Here is a 23,852-nt window from a genome sequence, read left to right as displayed (position 1 = left end):
ATTAATCTTATAGGTTGATCAGTCCTAGTCTAATTAATCACATGCACAACTATGTCAACCAATTTGATTGCAATAATAATTCAATCAACCAAGAATCATCAACTAGCAAGAATCATCAATCAAACATGCTTCCCCTTCTCCGTAGCAACTAATCTACTCACTAATTATAGTGTAATTGAAAAACAATACAAATTAAATCACAAACATCATCATTTCAAGCTCAATGAGAAAATCAAATATTCAACTATTTCTCAACCAAAGATCAAAATTCAAATCAAACATTCAATAATTAAAGCAAATTGCAACAAAAGTAAATTTAAAGGAAAGAAATCTCACAAACTTTCAATGATTTGAAGATAAAATCCAAGCTCTTGAAATCAAAGATGAAATTGAAGTACAAATAAGTAATCTTAAGCTTCTCTCTCTACTTTCTCTTTCTTCTATTTCTGGAAAATAAGTCTCAAGTACATATAAAGTCGTCTACCCCTAAAAAAGGAAAAGTCAATGGCTATATATAACAAATCGAGCGAAGGGAGGTGAAGCACCCTCGTGCGCACGCACCAGACCAGCTGGGCGTGCAAACCCCAGCTGTGGTGCTCGTTGCATGCCTCCCTTTCTTGCTCGTCGATCTTTGCGCTCCCGAGCATCCCCATCATTGGTGTTTGTACTTGCACTTGCACACCCCAGACCTATTCATTGCTACCTTGGTGTTCGTACTTGCAGAGCTAGTTTTGTTACTTGAGTTGCATGCTTGGACTCCCGAACTTAGCTCCATTAACTTCCTTTAATGCGCTCGAGCTTCCTCCTCGATAATTAATCCCCGGGAAACTCAAAACACCTACAAAACAAGTCAAAGAAACAAAGAAGCGAGAGGAATAACCGAGAAATGAATAAAATAATAAGAGAACCATCAAAAGCACACATTTCTCTAAACTTAAACACAAACACGCAAAACAAGCATTATTATGTAAAAACATGACATAAAAGACTAAAAACGAGCATAAAACTACGTAGAAAACCTACCCTTGAGCAAAACAAAATCAAACTTAAGGAATGATGATTACATTATTTAAGCTAAACAAGAAACAAGAAAACTAGAGAATGTACACTAACTCACTTTTGTAGGAATCACAGTCAATTGTAGCAACAATTAACAAGCCATTAAAACCTCTAGATCGCTCTAGAGGACGAGTATTTTTGAACTTTTTCATTTTTCACTATTATTTCAATTTTTTCCAAAGCTTTTGAATATGCTTTGCTTTTCTTTTTTTTCATTTTATTTTTTTATTTTCAGTTCACTTATTGTCCTCGCCTCTTTTTACTATGGATGGCTTTTTCAACATATGCATTTTCCTTTTAGTTACAAAACATTTACAACACGAACTTGCTATCATTATAAGGACCATACAATCAATCTTATCCACAAAAACTCCAACATAAGAGACCAAATGCTTCACAAAAACCAAAGATGGGAACAAAAATGAAACAAAAGCCTCAAGATCTAAAGTTTTGGATTGAAAAGAAGGGTATATGGCTCAAATGATTAGCAAGTAGGAAAATGAAAACCCAAAATAAAGAGATTTATCCTAGAAAAAGAAAAATTACCACCCCGAAAAGATGCCTTTGTCATTCCCAAATGGCTCGGTCGCGATCTCGGGATATGAAAGTCAAATTCTAGATAAAGCACACAATAGTTAAGGATCCAAATGTTGCACATGCAAAATATGGAGAAGGCTTGAAAAGCATGAAACCTCACAAGGTTGTAGCAAAAACTCACTAAAAGCGTCAAATTCACCAAGGGGGAACAATTGCAAGTTTTTTAAAAAAATACAATCCGGCTTCAAGGACCCAAGAGTTCTAAACGACTAACTTAGCAAGCTCTATCGTAGAGTCAACCAAAGATACTCTCAAATCGTGCAAACCATTGTCCTTAGGAAGAGTGATAGCCAAAAGTTCAAGTCCAAGTGGTACTAAGTCCAAAGCAAAAGCGAAACTATTAAGAAAGAAAAGCAATGCCTCAAAAAGTTTTTTATTTTTAATTATAAATTTTTTTATATTCAAAGTCAAATTTAAAATCAAAACATAAGATTGCAAAATGCAAAAAGAAATGTAAAAGAAAAGAGATAGAGATATGAAAAAAAAAATTAAAGCAAAAAGAAAATAGAAAAAGAGGAAAAATGAAATAAAAAAAAAAGAAAGATTGAAAAGCAAAGGAGAAATGGAAAGTCCCAAGGAAGCAAGCTAACACATATGTCCTAATCGACAAACAAGTGAAAATTCGGCTACAACGCCACTGTTCCAAAACACGCTAAGGTGTTAAATTGCAAACAGCCTCAAACCGTTTAACTTCTCCTAATATAAACCTAAACTAATCATCCAAGAAAAGTAATGAAATAAAAGAAAGAAAATAATAAGGATCTCACCGGGCATCCAAGCTATGCTATGACAAATAATGTGAAAAAACAACCACCTTCATGGAGCAATAATAACCATAGGACAAACTACGAAGGAAGGTGTAGGGAATATTTCAGGCCATCCAACACTTGAGCCCCACTGTGATCATATACTTAAGCATGGTGGCGTCCAAAGAGAAGGAAGCTAGAGTAAAAGAGTCGTCAACAAGTTTTAGGAACTTGTAAACCATTCACATGGTTAAGGTTACACCCCTTAACAATCCAGGAGAATGTTAACTCCAATAGGTCTAGAACCATGACTAGAAGTTCGGGTATGAAGGTACAAATCCGACCTAAAAGAGAATTAACTTGCCCTAAAAATAGGCCTCTACTTTATTCTACTCGTATTCATGTGTGCTTTCTGACTAACACGCAATCAATAGATTAACCCTACACCTGTTTAATCTATGTCGGTTGAATATTAATGCACAAAAAAATCCATTATTTGCGATCACTTGAATTATAATCAAATTAACCTTAAACAAAATTATTAATTATCTTATAAAGAGTGATTACAAGTACAAATTCCCTTTAAACATGCATCAAAGGCGTGATAAAGCAATAACAATAATATATCATATAAAGAAATATAGTAACAATCATAATAATCATAATCATTGTCATTATAACAATCATAATAATCATGTTAAAGCATAACATTACTAGCAAGATCCTAGGCATGATACTAACAAGATTAATAACAAACCCTAGCATGTCACTAACCAACCAAAGCTTTAGCCCTAACATGATACTAACATGATATAAGGAAAAAATAGGAAGCAACATAATAATCATACATGATATTAGAAATATTAATTAACCCTAAACATGATACTAGGAAGCAATAAAAGCATCCTAACATGATACTAGGAATCAAAATACAATCTAAGCATGATTTCTATATCAAAAGATCAATAAAACAATTAAAGTACTTACTTCGATGCCTCGTATCTCTTTCTCATAACAAAATACATGCGTTAGTAACTTCAAGGAAAATATATTAAACAAACAAATAAATTAAATAATTACAATAGGGATTTAGGACCAAACCCTCAAAAATATCAAACCTTTCACGTCTAGGGCGAAGGCAACTTCGAACTCTGCTAGGTGTTTCTAGAGCTAATGTATGAGGAATTTTGTAAGAGGAAAGGTTTAGAAAAAGAAGAGAGAGAGAAAAAGCTTCTAGATTTTAGAGAGAGAGAGAGTTAGAGAATTTTGGGTGTTGATGATTTGAAAAGAGGGAGATACGACCCATATTTATAAGAAAAATAGCACGGTATTGAAGAAAATCATATTCAGAATAAAATACCTCTTGTCGCAAACGATAGGAGTTAGTGCCAGATGACAAGCTCGCCGCCAGGCGACGAAGACCTGCGCTAGGCGACAAAGGTCAGCGCCTGGTGACGACTCTGTCGTCTCGCGCTGGTCCAAAAGTCAATGCGCTTTTCCACGCGTAATCACCTTTAACACCGGTTCCAGGTAATTATGTGTCTAAGCAGTTTTCGAAATCAGATTTAATATATTTTATTCTGAATAAAACATCTTTAAAATATAACAATCAATCCTAACCTTATTAGAATTAAACAGAACCTTCTAGAAGATTAAAATCAATCCTAATCACTTTAGGAATAATAATCAATAGGCCCTCCTCTAGACCATTGGGCCTAATCTAATTTAATCCACAACTTCCTCATTATTCATCGGAATTGGGCTTATAATATATCATTGGAAAGCTCTTTTCGAGCCCAATCCAACTACATTATTATAGGACCCTTATCATGGACCAAACCAAATTGGAGTGGCTATTTTTCATTAATAGGAGTAAGAAAAGGAATATTTTCAAAAACAGAAAGAGAAATATTTAAATAAAAACATCCTCATCATTAGAATTTCCACACTTTCACTTCATTTGATAATAAAGCGACGTGAAAGGTATTCATTACTGGGTTTGGTTTTAGGGAGACACATTTGGGTGTCTACAGAAGCCCCCACATTGACTGAGTTTGGAGAAACTTATGTTTCGAAAACAATAGTCAAAGTAACGATATGGACAGAGAATGATTCAGAACGTTCTGCGATCCTAAATCATTCTAGTAACACCGATACTTGCAAACTTGCGTTAGGAAAAAAAGATAAGAGAGTTTAGAAAAGCGTATCTTGCACCGTTGAGTACACGTCTCTATAGTAACCGATTTGTTTGACGATCTTCCTACAGCTAGGGGATACCGTTTGAAGACTGCTGCGCTTGCAAATGCATCCAATTTTTGCTTTGATAATCTTCCAAAAGGTAGGGAACACTATCGAATATTGTTCCGCTTGAAACGACCTTCTACCGCCTTGTTACCATCTTCCGCAAGCTAGGGAACACGATCGAAGATAACGTCTCTTAAAATCACCTCCTCTTTTTGACAACCTTTCACATCCTAGGGAACGCCGTCGAAGATTACTTCGCTCGAAGTCATCTTCTACTTTTGACAACCTTCCACATCCTAGGGAACGCCATCGAAGATAATTTTGCTTGAAGTCATCTTATGCTTTCGGACAACTTTCCACATCCTGGGGAACGCCTTCGAAGATCACTTATCTTGAAGCCATCCTCAGTTTCTCTAACAACCTTCCACATCCTAGGGAACGTTGCTGAAGATCACTTCTCTTGAAGCCATCCTCAATTTTGCGATAATATTTCGAAGAAAGTTACCGAAGACCAACGCTTGTCGATCCTTAAAGCTCGCGGTGCCAATACGTCGGCGCTTTTTGCTACTGTGAACCATTATGTTGGTGCTTATGCTGTTTGTGAAGCATTATGTTGGTGCCTTAGCAATGAGCCAATGTTTAGGCTCTTTAATCTATGTGAGATGATCTTTTATCAGGTCAATCACCGATTGACTGTAATCGATCTGATTACTTAATCATGTCAAATCTCTTATAGGGCTAACTGGCGTACCAAGGAACCCGAAATTATTGCATAAGGTCCACATAATCATTTATGAGGGCCACATGTTCTGTTGCCACACCAGCGCACGCTGGAAGGCACTGTCGCCGCAATTTTGCTCTGTCGCCAAGCGACGAAGACCAACTCTCGACGACGAACTTGTCGTCTAGCGACAGAGTTGGGTTTTCGAAGTAAAACCCCTTTCTTCCCCATTTGTCGTGGCTATTGCTGCTGTTTGCTCGTTTTTGCTTGAAGCTTCAAATTGTCCATTCTTGCTCGTTTGTCCACAAAATTCTCTCAAATTTGTTGCAAATCAAAGCTTGTCTTATCTATTTTCCTGATCCATGTATGTTTTTCTCAAACTTATCTCAATTTTTGCTGAATTCGGATGTTCTTGCGCAGGTATTCGAAAAAATTGAACCCAATTATGCTTAATTTGCTTTATTTATCGAATTTTATGCTTTGAAATTGCTGGATTATAGTTATATATATCATGTTTAGAGCATTTTGAGACTTGTTTTACTCAATTTGGTGAAGAAATAAGCAATTTTCTATTGTTGACCCTGTTAAGTTCGTGATAACAATGTGGCTTGTTCTTTGTGTTTTCGCTAGCCATTTTGTCAAAATTTGTCACAATATTTATCATAATATTGCAAGAAAATGTTTGACTGTTGAAATTTGCTATTAATGCTCGGACTGAAATTGTACTCTGTTTTAGTACTACACACTCTTTTTTTTTTTTGCGAACATAGTATCATGCGGCTAGACAAACCTTAGATACTATAGAACCTTAATTTTCTGGTATTTTGCATCATATAGCATTGCTAGACAACGAGGCTCGAGTTCTCGTTCTCGTTCTTCTCTTGGAAGGTTTCTAGAGTGGGATGAGCACACTCGGTACTTTGCGTCAGAGTCCCACATTTCAGAGCGCGTTCGTTGAAGGATTCTATACAGGAGAGTCCGCATCCATGGTTCTGGGAACACGACCATCGACTCTTTATACGATACATACTTTCGCGACCACGTCGGTCTGCACCTTCTATGGGAGTCATGTGGCTTGACTCCTTTGCTGCAAGCCACTTAGGCTATGTACTCTTTCGGACTGAGCCACTATGTAGTCCGAGCTTTGGTGGAGTTCTTTTGGGACTTCACCAACACCTTTCACTTTCCTTAGGGTGAGATGACCGTTACCCCACTGACTTCAGTCTCATTACGGGATTGGAGTTCACTTCGGTCTCGCTTCCTTTCGATAACGAGATCATGGTCTTTTCTCCAGAGGTGCTGAAGCTGTTGGGCCCTATCACTATTTGGGCTCGTGTTGAGGCTGACTCGACGTAGCTTAGCACTAGATGCATTCGTCGGAGTACACTTGCGGCTGCATTTTAGGATCCTACGACAACCCCAGAGCAGCGGGTGCACATTTTTGCTCTTATCCTGTTATTAGGGACCTTTTCTCCTGACAGAGGTAGTCGAGTGCCACTCTACTACCTGCCTGCTGTTCGCGACCTTGCTTCAGTCAGGTTGTATGATTGGACGAGTTTGGCCTATGTGGACTTCTTAGTCGGACTGTGACTTTCTAGTCGTCATAGCTCCTTCGAGGGAGATATAGAACTTTCCAGCTTTTGGAGAGTCGTAGGGGTAAACTTTATTTCTTTTAAAGTTAACTCTAGATCTGCTTTGGCATTTGTTGACATTTCTCTAATTTCATAGATCTTGTTCTACGAGTACTTTCCACCTCTAGCACCGACGAGACCTTCACCTCGCGAGCTCCCTGTTGCTGCCAGCTGGGGAGGTCGTCATAGTACAGATATCATTTCGTATCCCTTTTATAAAAACGTTTAATCCAGTTTATTTTGGTCCATAATCAGGGTCCAGTGATTTAAAAATTGGATGGGGCTTGAAAAGAGCTTTCCAACGATATATTATAAGCCCAAATCCAAGTTTTAACGAATAAGTTATGGCCAAAATATTAAAATGAGCCCAAACCGAACCTAAACCCACCTTACCTACGACCCAATGATCATGTGGAGGGTCCAAATTATTTAATCCAATTCCTAAACAAATTAGGATTAATTGGAAACTTCTATAAGTTTCTAAAAGATCTTAATTATCCGTTTTGAAAAGATAAGATTAAAGAGTTTGAAATTGAATAAAACTCCTTTTTTTTAAAAGTCCTAATTTTATTCGAATTGAAAGACATTCAAAGATAGACAGATATTATTTTCGTGCCTCATAGTTTTTATCCAAATTTTATATGGTTGGATAGCCCTTGAAATTATCTTTCCAATGATATATTATAATATCAATTCCAAGATATAACGGAAAAGATATGAATAAAATGTCAAATTCTATTAAAAACTGACACCGTCTCACTATTTCGTCCATATCTTTTATTCTACAAAATATTTTAATCTGATTCCTTTCAACGATATCTTATTTATCTTGTTCCAATTTATGGATCAAAAGATATGGTAAAAACAAGAACCGCAAAAACTGTAGTCTATCGAGTTTTATTCCGATTTAATTCGGATCTTATCTTGTTTTTTCGACCCTTCTTTTTTCTCTATAAATAGAGGTCATATCTCCCCTTTTTCAATCATCAACAACCTTGATCATCAAATCATTCTCTTATCCTTCTTTAGCCTAAACACTAGCTTCCCTATTCTTTCACTATACCTTTCTTTAAGCACTCTAAGGAGTTCATACAATACCCAAATTTCTATACTTAAAACCAAGGCGTGAAAGGTATAATTGACTGAGGGTTTGGACCAAATCAACTCTACTTTTAATTTAATTTAATTGTTTCAATTTGCTTTATATTTTTTTATTGAAGTTAGTAACAGTTTAATCATGATGTAGCAATTTAAAGGAACGCGCGGAATGTGAGTAATTAATCACTTAATTACTCTTATTTTTAATATTGCTAGTATCATGATTAGATTTATTTATTATTTGATTTGACTAACGCTATTATGGTTAAATTGCTTCCAATATTGATGTTTATTCTAATATATTATTTATGATCACCATATTGCATGTTTAAAGGGAATATGTAATTCAAAATCATGCCTAATAAGATAATTTGGACAACCGGCTTAGGTTCCTTTTTAATCTTGTTATTAATCAAGTGATCACGATATTTTAGAATTATGTGTTGCATTAATATTAAACCAATTTAGCTTAATAATAGATTGGAGCAAATTGAATATTTTGTTTGTATGCCTTTGAGATCGCAAGAATCACTTTTCACTATAAGAATCGAGTAGAGGCCAATACGGGCGAATGTGACTCCATGACTCACTTCGTACCATCATCCCCGATCCTCCTTTTGTGGTTCCGAACCATATGGAGTTAATAATCTCATGGATTATGAATGGGGTTTAACCTTCACGGGTCAATCGTTGTTGCCTTTCGTTGTCCCTTTATCGTGGTTGCCTTTTATGATCCGTGAACGGTTTACAAGTTCCTTAAAAACTTGTTGGCGGCTCCCTACTTTCCTTGTCCCTAATCGTATATGTCAATTCCCACTTCCTATAAGTGCCAAGCATATTCACACATGCTTTTAACGTAGGCGCACTCCGAGCGACGCCTACAATTTGGCGACTCCACTGGGGAGGATTCTTGGTTATTTATCTATTTGAGTGATCGGTATTTAATTAAGATGAGTGGATGAGACTTGAAAGATTCTTGAATTCTATTCCTGCGATTTAATTGGCATTGTCACATATTCATATGCTTTTTATGTTACCTATATTGGCACAATAGTACGTGTTCTACGTATGTGGCTAGCCCGGGGGATTTAAGCTCTATCAACCCGAAAACGCTCATGGCAATAAGGGTTCATCCGAGTTTTTAAATCCACCCAAACCATGGAGTCGAGTTTGATTTCATCACGAACTCGCGGATCTGCCTGTTGGCATACACCCTCAAGGGAGGCTGCCTTGCTAACGCGTCCAAACTCTTAACCATGGTACCCTTTGACACCCAAAAGCTTCACCATAGTGGAACATAGATCTTGACTTTAGGTTGCGAACTTCATTGCATCATGCTTGACGATGTGCTTATACGTGCATTTTTTTTATTGACATTTTTTTTTAATTATTTTATTTCTCTTATCAACCCCTTTTTATTTTTTTTTAGAGTCGAGTCATAGATTTTTTTTTTTAAATTTGAGTCAACCCGGATTTTTATTCCCGTATCCTGCACAAGTGTCAACTTGTTTTGGTCATAGCCAGAGTTATAGAAAGAGTTACGTGTCATGGAACCTATGGATCTGTAGCCCCGAGTTTTATCTTTCATTTCGAATTGGTTTGTTCCCAATAAGAGTTACAGATCAAAAGTTATAACCGATATACTACAGCCTGTCCAGTTTAGGTGTCTTTTTAGCGTCAACTTTCTTTGGTTTTATTTTTTTTAAAATAAAAATTTATATCTTTTTGTGTCAAGCTAGTATTAGCCAAATCTTTTAATCCGTGTCAACTCATATAACATAGGATTATAGATTTTTATTTTTTTTTATTTTTTTTTATATACCCTTGAGTCCTAACTCTTTTAGAATTCTAGTCCTCTTCCTAGTTTCTTGTGATCGATTTTTGCGCTAACCTTAATATGTGTTCTTCGTCTTTGATTGTGGTTGATCTTATTTATGACTAACGATTGCTAATGAACCGTTTTCACCTAGTAAATAGCATAAACATTAAAATTGGACAAAATTAATCAAGTTAGTGTGTCTTTTAGTCTTCCATGCTATATGGTTATTGGGTCCTTTGTTTTTCACAACGTCCTCATGTCTAGCCATGCGATCATACCACAAGTCTTAATAAACTCACATAATCACACATGTTGAGTCGTTTCACACACTTTTTGTTCGAGTAATGCACTATATTGTTTATGATCGTATATTAGGACCATGCATGCATCGTTTTCCGTCGTAATAGGAATGAGAGGAGTTTTTCCAATCAGTTTTCAAAATTCTTTCATACACTCTTCCTTTCCAATCCGAGTACCAGGCGGAAAGAAGTAATTCATAAGAAACCATGAAGACGAAGCACAAGACAAGTTCCCATATAAGATTTCATGCTTTTTTTTTCTTCTTTCGTTTCAACCCTTTTCCCCTAAAAAGTCTAGCATAGGTTCTCCTTATCCTTATGTCTATATGCCAAGTTCCATCAATGAGTATTTCTTTTCTTTGCATTCGATCATGCCATTCGCCAATAAAAAAAAGAAAAAAAAATAAATTACCGAACTAAACACAAGGTACACCAATGACTTGAGGCACCTTTGCAACCCTATCATTCCCTGTTAATCGTTCAATCACATATCCATTTCTTCATCAACCACTTTGAGCCTCGTTTAACGGTAGACCTTTTTTATTCAACCCACATTCACTTAACCCTAGGATGGGAAGGTTTGTAATTGTATAACATTCAAAAAGCAAGTAAAAAAAAAAAAGTAGCAAAGCAACAATAAAACAATGTCTAAGGGCAAGTGTTCCAATGTCTTTGATATGAACACGTCTCAAATTGCGTCTCTAATCGAGTGCTTGGTACCGTGCCTGAGAAACTTGAAGGCTAAGTGAGTGATGGACCGCATAATATGAGATTGCCCACATTGATTCAAAAAAAAATTAAAAAAAAATGAAAATAAACTTGCAAAATTCAAAATTTTCAAATTCACAATTACACATCTTGGGGATTCTCTCGGGTCTTGAGCCTTGTACCCTTTTCTTCCTTAAACCTTCAGCTTAACCACCTTACAACCCTTGAAAGACCTCTTTGAGGTGTACACACACTTGTGCAAAGTTCGGTTAGAGCTACGTTCGGCCTGATTCCTAACGGATATGTACGCATCCTCACATTGAGGTGCGGCCACATTCATATGCATGATCGCGTCAAAGAATATCCAATGCTTAATCCTATACCCCTACCCATTTAGAGCTAGACTTGGGGGCTTGAACCCACATCATTTAGCCTACCTAGCCTAAAGAGTCATCATTTTTTACTCTTCTCACATATCTTTCCATCGCCATAACCCTTGCAGCCAGCCTTAATATCACATTCACACACTTCACTCACATATCCATATCCATATCCATATCAATCATCCTTCCCTTTAAGATCCCTTTATCATGAAATCTTGTTTCAACACTGTGCATGTTTCATCATATTTAAAGATAACATTCATTAGAAGAAACATTGTATACCTGCTAAGCTTCCTGACCTGAGCAATATTCATTGTTTCATGCATCGCATAATGTGATGAGACACATTTATATATCAATGATTTTTAATCATACAAAGCATATCGTGCTTAGCTCCTTAACCTAGCAACGTTCACTATGGAATAATCACTTCATCTGTATACGTACTTAGCTTCCAAACCTGAGTGACGTTCAAGATCGTTTCTTTACACCATAAATGATGCTTAGCTCCATGATCTAAGTTCATTCATCGTGTCACATGATGTAATTATCCTTAGCCCCTTTGCCTAAGGACATGCATCATGCATACATTACTTTCATGAAAAGCAATCCAATCCATGCGATTCATTTTGTCTTGCTCAACGAGGAAGTTCATAACTTCTTTCCTTTTTTTCGCGTCTTTTCTTTTGGGGAAGTTTAAAAAAAAAAAACTTTTTCAAAATTTTCTCATCGAGGGAAGTTCGAAAATAAAAGTTCAGTTTTCACATCTTTCTTTTTCGAAAGAAAGTCGGTACCCTCCACTCAGGACAAAAATTGACGGAAAATTTTTGCTTTTGCATCTTCGTTTGATTGTGTCTGCACACACACATATACACACACACACTCACAAGTCATAAACATGTCATGTCACATCAAGTCAAACTTTGTCAAGTCAGTGGTTAAGTCAATCACAATATATACGAGTCCATTGGCAAATTTATTTTTGCAAGTCTCATCTACAGCCCACGTTCGGGGACAAGCGAACCAACTACAACCCACGTCCGGGGACAAGCGGACCATCTACAGCCCACGTTCGGGGACAACCGAACCAACTACAACCCACGTCCGGGGACAAGCGGACCATCTACAGCCCACGTCCGGGGACAAGCGGACCATCTACATCCCACGTCCTGGGACAAGCGAACCATCTACAACCCACGTCCGGGGACAAGCGGACCATCTACAGCCCACGTCCGGGGACAAGCGGACCATCTACAGCCCACGTCCGGGGACAAGCGGATCGTCTACAGCCCACGTTCGGGGACAAGCGAACCAACTATAGCCCACGTCCTGGGACAAGCGGACCATCTACAGCCCACGTTCGGGGACAATCGAACCACCATCATTTCATGACGCAAGGTTCTCGATACACAGAGACTTGCAATCTCATCATTTGTCGACTTTCCTCAAGCATGGAAAGTATTATCCGGTGGATTTCTTCAAGCATGGAAAACCGCCAAATTCCTTTGTCGTCTTTCCTCAAGCATGGAAAGCATTATCGGTGGATTTCTTCAAGCATAGAAAAACGCCAAAATCATATGTCGACTTTCCTCAAGCATGGGAAGTGTCATCCGGTAGGTTTCTTCAGGCTTAGAAAGCTACCAAACTCATTTGTCGGCTTTCCTCAAGCATGGAAAGCATTTCAACAAACGTCATCCGGTGGATTCCTTCAAGCATAGGAAAATACCAAACTCATTTGTCACCGATACACTAGTGTCAGATAAGCGTTCTATCCCTTTACTCTTTTATCTGTGGAATTAACATTTTTTGCAAGCATCGGCGTATACAGAGTGATTTAGGATTGCAGAACGTCTTAAATCATTCTCCGTCCCTATCGACTACTTTGGCTATTGTTTTCGAAACTGATGTTTCTACAAACTCAGTCAAAGTGGGGGCTTCTGTAGACACCTAAAAATGTCTTTCCAAAACCAAACCCGATGATGAACAACCTTTCACTGCCATTATTGGTCGGGTTGAGTATTTGATCTTTAGAGTGCTTAAATCCATATTCAAATCCATATTTTCATTTCATAAACCAACCCAATTCCTATCCCATTTCCCCAAACCTTCACTTATTTTCCTCTTTTCATGCCTTTAAACCCAAAATATTTCGTTTCGTGTCCTTTAAAATCATTCATTTCATGTTCTTTTCATAAAAACGTTTAATCCAATTTATTTTGGTCCATAATCAGGGTCCAATGATTTAATAATTGGATGGGGCTTGAAAATAGAATTCCAACGATATATTATAAGCCCAAATCAAAGTTTTAACGAATAAATTATGGCCAAAATATTAAACTGATCCCAAACCGAACCTAAGCCCACCTTACCTACGACCCAATGATCATGTGGAGGGTCCAAATTATTTAATCCAATTCCTAAACTAATAAGGATTAATTGGAAGCTTCTATAAGTTTCTAAAAGATCTTAATTATCCGTTTTGAAAAGATAAGATTAAAGAATTTGAAATAGAATAAAACTCCTTTTTTAAAAAGTCCTAATTTTACTCGAATTGAAAGACATTCAAAGATAGACAAATATTATTTTCGTGACTCATAGTTTTTATCCAAATTGTATATGGTTGGATAGCCCTTGAAATTGTATTTCCAATTATATATTATAATATCGAGCTATAACGGAAAAGATAGGAATAAAATGTCAAACTCTGTCCAAAACTAACACCGTCTCACTATTTCGTCCATATCTTTTATTATACAAAATATTTTAATCTGATTCTAATTGGGTTATAAAGTAGACTTCAAGGGATTTCCAACGATGTCTTATTTATCTTATTCCAATTTCTGGATTAAAAGATATGATAAAAACAAAAACCGCAAAAACTGCAGTCTATCGAGTTTTATTCCGATTTAATTCGGATCTTATCTTGTTTTTTCGACCCTTCTTTTTTCTCTATAAATAGAGGTCATATCTCCCCTTTTTCAATCATCAACAACCTTGATCATCAAATCATTCTCTTCTCCCTCTTTATCCTAAACACTAGCCTCCCTATTATTTCACTATTCCTTCCTTTAAGCACTCTAAGGAGTTCATACAATACCCAAATTTCTATACTTAAAACCAAGGCGTGAAAGGTATAATTGACTAAGGGTTTGGACCAAATCAACTCTACTTTTTATTTAATTTAATTGTTTCAATTTTCTTTATATTTTTTATTGAAGTTAGTAACAGTTTAATCATGATGTAGCAATTTAAAGGAACGCGCGGAATGTGAGTAATTAATCACTTAATTACTCTTATTTTTAATATTGCTAGTATCATGATTAGATTTATTTATTATTTGATTTGACTAACGCTATTATGGTTAAATTGCTTCCAATATTGATGTTTATTCTATTATATTATTTATGATCACCATATTGCTTGTTTAAGGGTAATATGTAATTGAAAATCACGCCTAATAAGATAATTTGGACAACCGGCTTAGGTTCCTTTATAATCTTGTTATTAATCAAGTGATCACGATATTTTAGAATTATGTGTTGCATTAATATTAGACCAATTTAGCTTAATAATAGATTGGAGCAAATTGAATATTTTATTTGTATGCCTTTGAGATCGCAAGAATCACTTTTAACTATAAGAATCGAGTAGAGGCCAATACGGGCGAATCTTACTCCATGACTCACTTCTTACCATCATCCCCGATCCTCCTTTTGTGGTTCCGAACCATATGGAGTTAATAATCTCATGGATCATGAATGGGGTGTAACCTTCACGGGTCAATCGTTGTTTACTTTCGTTGTCCCTTTATCGTGGTTTCCTTTTATGATCCGTTAACGGTTTACAAGTTCCTTAAAAACTTGTTGGCGGCTCCCTACTTTCCTTGTCCCTAATCGTATATTTCAATTCCCACTTCCTATAAGTGCCAAGCATATTCACACATGCTTTTAACGTAGGCGCACTCCGAGCGACGCCGACAAGTATGCATTTTGTAAGAGCCGGCATTGGAGTTTCGGCCATGGGCCAATTTTGACATTTCTGCGCTTGCTGCGCAATACACTGCTCATCGTCGCTATTTCCAGGGGACGTATGATGCCGTGGTGTATCTTGGCGAGAGAGTTGCTATTCAGCATTCCTTAGAGGCCTTCGTTGTTCTAGCTCGCCCTCCTCGGCATATATTCGATCAGGCGAGGTTAAGGACTTTGGCAAGTAGGGCGACAGAGGGCACGCCTTAGCGGACGCACGCTTGTCCGGAGCTATGCTACTCAGAAGACTTGCTGCCGCTTTTGGCTCCACCGCCTATTTTGCTAGTGGGAGGAGAGGAGGTATTCTTTATCTTGCGCATTTGTCTCTTGTATAGCCCCTAAGTAGATACTAATTACCAAGTTTATCTTGTAGGATGCGCACGCCAAGTTTGTCGCTCAGCCTGTATCCATCACCTATCATGGAATGTATGGCAGTGTTTAGGAGATGATTCCTTTAGCTCCTCAAGATCATCGCTTTATCGAGCAGTCGATACCACGAAGTCAGACTTGGGCAAGCCATTTATTTGCCTTTTTACTTGCACATATATTTTTAATTGCTACTGACTTGTGTTTTGACAATTCTCTCGCAAGGTGGTGACGATGATGGCGAGAGGTTTGGACGCCTTTCGTTACCAGCTGGTAAGATAGAGGGATCGAGCTTCTTGTCGTTGTGACGAAACTACAGTGGTATTTCTCTTATATTTATCTTATGATTTGATTTACTTATTTAGCATCTGACATGGCTTACTTTTGCAGGGATAGCCTATTACTTCTCATACCCAGACGAGACTTGAGGCTAGGAGAGAGAGGTTCAACTCAAGGCATCGTCGTACCTCTTCTAGGGGTGAGGGTGGTCAATCGGAGACGGCTCCACCTAAGAGACCAGAGGGTTTATTCTCTTCATCTAAGGGTGCACATCTTAGGCGGGAAGGCCAAGGAGGCATGTTGTCGACTCCTTTAGGTGGTGGTGGGACATACCAGGTTGGCTTGTCGTCGCAGCAACCGTCACAGCCTCAGCCGTTGGCTATTGAGCTTCAGAGTGAGTCTGGATGGGCTGGCCCCACTCTTTCAGTCCCGACTGTTGGCGATTATGGGGCCGGTGAAGGGCATACTCCACGATCTACCTTGTTCTTTGATACTTTGGGAGTTCCTCCTCATTTGCGTCTTTTAGCACCATAGATGTACATGTGCTTATTTTATTTGACTCGTAAAACTTTGCTAATTTGTATTATATGACTTCTACATTAGACATATTGTATATACAACTTTATTATGCTTATTTTATCTTTGCATATTTTATTTTTTATTTTATGTGCATGTGAGTGTGTGCAAAAAATTGTGACTAATTTTTGCGCAAAAAATTTCCGTCATTTTTATTACTAATGGAGGGTATCCGACTTTCTCCCCCAAAAAAGAAAAAATAAAAAATAAAATAAAATTTTGACTAACATAAGCCTAATAGTAATTAATCTTAGATTAATCGAAAAATAATGTTTCAAAGAAGTTAAAAACATAAAGCCAATGTCAAAAATCGAGTCGTAATCGAAGAAAATATATGGTTTGCATAGCGCGGATAAGTTGGCGTCAAACCGACTATCTGTTGCCAAGCGTTGGTCTATTCCCCAAACCTTGATTTTGTCGCCAGACGCTGTCCTTGTCGTCTGGCGACATACCGTTTTTCTCCGAATCCTTTTGTGAAACAAACTACACCAGTTTTGTTCATCAATAGCCCCCAAATCTGTCGAATTTTGTATATTTTGAACAGATTAAAGTAATAGTTATAGCTTTAACTCTCTTTAAGCAATCATGTCTTAGAGTTTTAGTGATGTTACTTGTGAGTGGTGCCATTCTTTGACTGCTAGGGAGAGAAAAGAGCTTGCTTTCTTTCATATGCATGGGAGGTATTTACGGCAATAAGGGGTAGATATAGATATAGATTTTATTCATACCACCTTAGAATATTGGGATCCAGACACTTGTTGCTTTAGATTAGGCTATGATGAAATTAGTTCTTTACCGGAAGAATTTGGTGCCATTCTAGGCTTTCCCTGCATGGATCATGCGGTAATTTCTAATATTAGTGAATATTATAATAAAGATTTTGAGCGCTTCTTTAATTTGAAAGACAGAGATCTAATAAAAATTGTAGATGGTACTGTAGTTAATCTGAAAGAATTTGCGCGCCACTATTTCAATGGACCATATTCTGAGTCTTTTCATTTTTATAGAAGAAGGGCTTTTCTCTTTTGCATGCTTACCCAATATCTCCTCACTAGTGGTAATATTCGTGAGGGTCATGCAATTTTAGTATCTATGATGGAATGAAGAAATTGAATCAGGGAGTAATTCAATGTCATTAATTGTCAGAGAAATGACGCGTAAATTGGATGAATTAAAGAAAAATCAAAAAGCACCTTTTCGAGGCTCTCCAATTTTATTACAAGTAGAAAAATAATATTTTTAATTACAGAATTCAAAAACATATATTTTTGTATAGTAATATTAATTATTTCCATTGAATTTATTTATTTATTTATTTATTTTTATATTTTTTTTTTAGATTATGTGGCTAATGGAGAGACTAGAATTAATTAATCCTCCTAACAACATTGACAAATATACTCCAGAATTCTTTGTGAGGCAAAAGAAGCAATTTTCCATAAAGATGGGTCGCCGGTAATGGAGCAAAATATTCGCCTTTCGTGATTTGCTATCAAATGGATAATCCCGTGGTGGAAAATTGAGAAAATGGTTGGTGTCAACAAGCAACCTTTCTGCCGTTTTCAAAGCTTATCCAAGATGACTTTTTATTACCCATGCATGGTAAAAAGATAGTACGATCTCGCTCAAATTATTCCTTCTGGAGATATTCGTCGTCCTTATGAATTCCTTATTTCACAAGAAATATAGAGATTTGATGCATATTGGAGTGCTAGTGATAAGTGACTTTTCTGTCACTTTTAGGGTGTTTATTGAGTCGTTTTCCGGCTTATTTTCCAATAATTTAACCCTTTTTTATCCTTTATTTCTATTATTTGCTTATTCTCGCCTTTTATCTTTATTTTGAGTATTTTTGTAATTTTTAATAGTTTTTAGTTTATTTTCGTGTTTTATTTTATTTTTCTTACTTTTAATGTTTATAGTTTAAGTTCTAAGTTTTTATTTTTAATAATTTCTCTTTTTATCTCGTTTTCTTATTTATTTTAGTTTGGTATTTTATTTTATTTTACTTCGTTTTATTTTATTATTTTAGTTTTTGTTCCTATTTCTCTTAGGTTTTTTTTGTTGTGTACGTATGTTTTCGCGTTGAAGCACGAATTTCAAAGTTAAATGGTTTGCATTGGAAGTTCGGGACCCGAGTCAATCAAGTTCAACAAAATTCTTACAAGCTGCTGCCCCTAACCTCTTGTTGCTGCCAACTTATCATACACCACACCATTCCCTAACCTCCACCATACAGCTTCTCCCCTGTTGTTCCCCTGCACCCACGCAACTCCCTTACCACCACACACCACCAAACCACCTCCAATCACACCAATCTCCAGCCACGCACCCACCTAACAACTCCCCTGCTCCACCACGCAACTCCAATCAGCCCCGTTACCAGCCCACATCGACCAACTCACCCACGCATATCCAACAACCAATACACCACCAAAACACCTCCAATCACCACCACCCAGAACCACCGTTAGCCACCAATAAAAGCCGACACAGCAGCGGCCAAAAATCGCAGCAACCCATGTCCAATTCAACTCAACCAGCAACAACCACATTCCGCCACCCTTAACACCATTCCCCTTCTCCCATAAACCGCACCTCACAAACAACCACCATTAGCCTCCGTATCCACCACCAATCCGCACCAGCACCTCAACTCCAATTCCCGCAGCTCCAATCAATCAATTCGCACAAGCATCAGCAAGTTCGAGCAAACCGTTGAGAGTTCGGTCGAGGTACGAGTCAGAAACTTTCAGAGTTTGTAAATTGAAGAGGTGTGGTCGAACACACCCATGGTTCTACCGAACCAACCCCGTAGTTCGGCCGCACCAACCCATGGTTCGACCGAACCATTTCACGAGCTTCGCGCATGACTTGTAATGAAAATCGGACGGCTGTGATGTGATGATGCTTGATGAAGATGTTGATTTACGGTGGTGATGATGATGATTGTTTGCTGTTGATATGGTGAATGAGAGCAGCAAGTGAAGGGAAGGAGAAAGGGGTCTGGTGGAAATCGTGGGTTTGGTGGGAGTTTAGGGGAATTTTTGGGGGTTTCTTTTTCCATTTCTTTTTCTTTTATTTTATTTTATTTTAGTTTTGTTTTTGTATTTAGTTTTATTTATTTTATTTTATTTTGGTTTAACTTGTATTATAAATACCCCCTTTGGGGTTATTTTCAAAAGAACTATCAATCAATCAAGCAACTTTGCAAGTTTTCATCTTTCATTTATTGCCTCTTTAGTAATCTCTAATCCTTTCTCTTAGTTTTGTTTATTTACCTCTTAGTTGCTTATTTTTATTTATTTTTTGTGGATTAATCTATCTTTGTTATTTTCATTGTTTTTTATCATGTTTGATTTCATGCTTCTGGTGTTTACTCTTAGTTTTGCTATCATGTTTATTCCCCCTTTTCTAGGCTAATCTCTTAGCTAGGGGAAGCGGGTGTGAATATGCATTGAATGTAGGATGAATGATGATAGTTGGATTGATTACATGCCTTAAATTGATGAAAGACATGATTTTTAATGGCTTGAGATTATTGTTGCACTTTATTTGATTGCCTTCTAGTTTAAATGCATGAAAATTATTTGAACTAGATTAAGATCACCTCTATTTTAATGATTGCATGAGAATGAGTTGTTAAAATGGAGTTTCATGTATTGTGCTTCTTTATTCTCTTGATTTGCTTGTGTCTAATTGGATGCATGAGAATGATCCTAATTAGCATAGACTTCTTTCAATGATTTGCCTAGACTATTGCATGAGAATGAATTGTTTAGGTAGAATCTTGTGTTCTTTGGCATGTTCATCATGATAACTATCATTGTTCCCCTCTTTCTAATCATGTTTGACACCCCCGAACCCCTAGCGTCGTTCTCTCTTGATTTTAATCATCTTTATCTTGTTTATTTATAGTTCTAGTGTTTACAATCCAAAAAACCAACAAAAATACACCCTTTCTCATTCTTGCTTAGTAATTGTGATGTTGAATGAGTGTGCTTCCTAAGTGGATCGACCCTTTACTTGCCACTAACTAGTTTAGTGTAAGTTTAGGCTTTATAAATTATTAATTTGATTAGGGGAGTAGTTTAATGACTTATCTTATCCCTATCAGCTAGGCCTCTATGGGAAGTTGTTACCTAAAAGGTTCCTCCTTCGTTGTTGAAGGATGTGAAACATTGGCTACTTATTAAGCCTAAAAAGGATAAGAAGAAAGATCACAGTAGAACCAATGTGAAGAATCGTTTGGGAGACAAGATAGCTCCTGTTAAGGAACGTTTAGGTGAAAGAGTTGAGTTCAAAACACCTATGATGCCTAAGAAGAAAGACACTCCTAAAGGCACAGAGAAATGGAAAGCTGACTCTACAGAAAAGAAAATTTGGATAGAGAAGAAACATGGTATACTGGCTAAAGGAGAAACTATTTACATCAAAATTGAATGCAGATCCTCTAAAGGATGCCTACTAGCAAAAGTAATGGACGATGAAGAAGACGCTGACAAGAATTGGAAAAGAGCAAAGCAGGAGAAGAAAGATTAAAGCATTAACTTTAAATTTATTAGAAAAATTAAATTTTTAAGCCAATTTATTTTCTTTTAGGCTTTTATTTAAATTCCGTCAATAATGTAATTTCACTTTATTTTATTAATGCAGTTTTCAGCTTTTTAAATTAAATCAACATTTACAATACACTCTTTTTAAAGCAATGAAAACACTTAATTATTTTTCTAAAAATATTTGAGTACGGAAGTCGAAAATTTTCAAGATTCACAAAAATTCGCCTATTTTAGTGAGAAAAAATTAGCATCACAAATTAGGTTCGTCGCCAGAAGTTTGTCTCCGTCACCTGGCGCTGTCCTCGTTGCCAAACACTGCTACTCGTCGCCCGGTGCTGTCTTCGTCGCCAGACGCTGCTTTTGTCAGCCGACGCTGACCTCTGTCATGAGGCGACAACTTTTATGGGATGCGTTTGCAGATTTTCGCACTAATTTCTGTGAGTTGATTTGCTGGAATGCAAGGTTTATAGAAATTAAAGTGGCCACACCTTATTAGGGTAACCTACGTATCCTTTCCTAAGGAATCAGGCCAGACGTAGCGCTCTTGAGTGTCTAGCTCAAGTAATTATGGGTAGTAATTCTTAAGTTGGTCAAGATTTGTCCTGTTCGAGAATTCATTTCCATCCATATCAGTTAGTCTTGCAGCACCTCTTGATAGGATAGTGTTGACAATATATGGCCCAGACTAATTAGGTCTTAACTTGCCTCTTCGGTCTAAAACATTTTTCCTTAATGCTTTTAACACCAAGTCTCCCACTTTTATATTCCTTGTCTTGACTTTCTTGTTGAAGTGTCTAGCCATACGAGTTTGATAACATTGAGTATGATTTAGAGCCTCTAGTCGCTTTTCATGAAGTGGAATTAGCTTTTCATATCTCGCTCTAGTCCATTCTACTTCATCGATTTTACTCTTTAACGCGATGCGTAGAGAAGGTATTTCTAGCTCTACAGGTTGTACGACATCCATCCCATAAACTAAGGAAAATGGTGTATTCCCTTTTGATGATCGAATTGACGTGTGATAACTCTAAAGAGCAAAGTGGAGTTTGTTATGCCAATATTTGTAATTTTCTGTCATCTTCTCGATGACTGTCTTTAAATTTTTATTAGCTGCCTCAATGACACCATTTTCCTTAGGTCTATACGGAGAAGAATGATGGTGTTTAATGTCATACTTTTGTAATAATTTTTCACATTATGCTTGAAAGTGAGTTCCATTGTAACATATCATTTCATGTGGGACTACATATCGACAAATGATGTTTCTTTCGATAAAGAGTGCTACATGCTTTGCAGTGCGTTTAGCGTATGATTTTGCCTCAACCCATTTAGTGAAGTAATCAATTTCTACTAATATATATTCATGGCCTCCTGTTCCTGGAGTAGTTCTTCCAATGATGTCTATTCCCCATGTTGAGAATGGCCATGGTGATGTGTAGGTGTAGAGGAGAGATGGAGGAACGTGTTGCAAGTTAGCATATATTTGGCATTTAGGGCATCTTTTGACATATTGATGACAGTCCCTATTCATGGTAGTCCAATAATACTCTTCGCGCATTATCTTTTAGACTAGCATTTTTCCATTTACGTGTGTTCCACATACCCCTTCATGGACTATTCTCATAGCCCTTTGGGCTTCCTTTTTGCCTACAGATAAAAGACCTCGACCTTTAGGTACCCTCTTGGGTAATTCGTCGTTAATGAGCACATATTGGGAAGCCAAAATTCTTAAGGCTCTCTTTGCTCTTTTGTCAGCATGGGGTGGATATTCTCCCTTTGTGACATAGTTGAGGATGTCTGTATACCTGAAGACATCTACTTTTGGCCTCCTGTCCCGACAGGAAGTGCAATGACGATAAATAAAACCATCTTTGTGTTAGATCAAAGTGAAAAATGCTTATGGGTAACTGGTTAAACCACAAAACACAAAAAGACTAGCCCAAAACAAAGAAACAAAGTCAAATTAACTAAATCCGATCATAATTAGGCTTAAGCCCGTGCTTAAAACCCAATAGTTACGAATTTAAGAGCGCCTAGGTTAAAAGAAACATTTCCACATAAAATAACGCACGTATCTCAAGTAGTCGCGCTAGTCTGGCGCGCTCAACTAATTCAGCTACATGTGACACTCATCGCAACTTCTAGAGTTGCACTCGTGAAAGATTCAGAATTTCAAAAAATAAGAAAATCGAATCTTGCCATAAAGTCGCTCGCAAGACAATTAGTTGCGCTGCCTATGGCCGCACAGCTCAATCAATTGCACTGGGTTGCCGCACGCAACTCATCCAGGTGCGCGCGACACCTGCTTTGTGCTTTGGCATAATGTTCAAAATCCTAATCCTACCCAATGCCTGTAAATAGTGGCTTAATCCGAGGCTTAGACACACAGAAAATTAACCCAATACTCTGCCGGAAAACTTGTGAACTTGTGTTACCTAACCCCTTTTGTCCTTAACACTCACCCCTTTGATATTTTGTTACTACGGTGGAGGTTCCCAAACAAGAAGGAGTCCATAAGGGTTCTAATCAGTGATCTAGTAAAGAGAAGAGGTAAATTCCCGACCACTTAGATAAATCACTTTTTATTTTCTTGTTTAAAAGAACTTTAAATCAATTAATTAGAGTTGCTTGAACACTTTAAAAGGTTTAATTAATCAATTCCTCACAGTATCTTGCATTAAATAAGATTAGAATTGAATAATTTATTGTTGGTCAATCACTTAAGCCAAGGAAAATATTATT

The sequence above is a fragment of the Chenopodium album genome, chromosome 9 (assembly GCF_948465745.1).
Source record: "Chenopodium album chromosome 9, dcCheAlbu1.1, whole genome shotgun sequence".
Classification (NCBI taxonomy): domain Eukaryota; kingdom Viridiplantae; phylum Streptophyta; class Magnoliopsida; order Caryophyllales; family Amaranthaceae; genus Chenopodium; species Chenopodium album.
Note: the sequence above shows the minus strand (reverse complement) of the source record.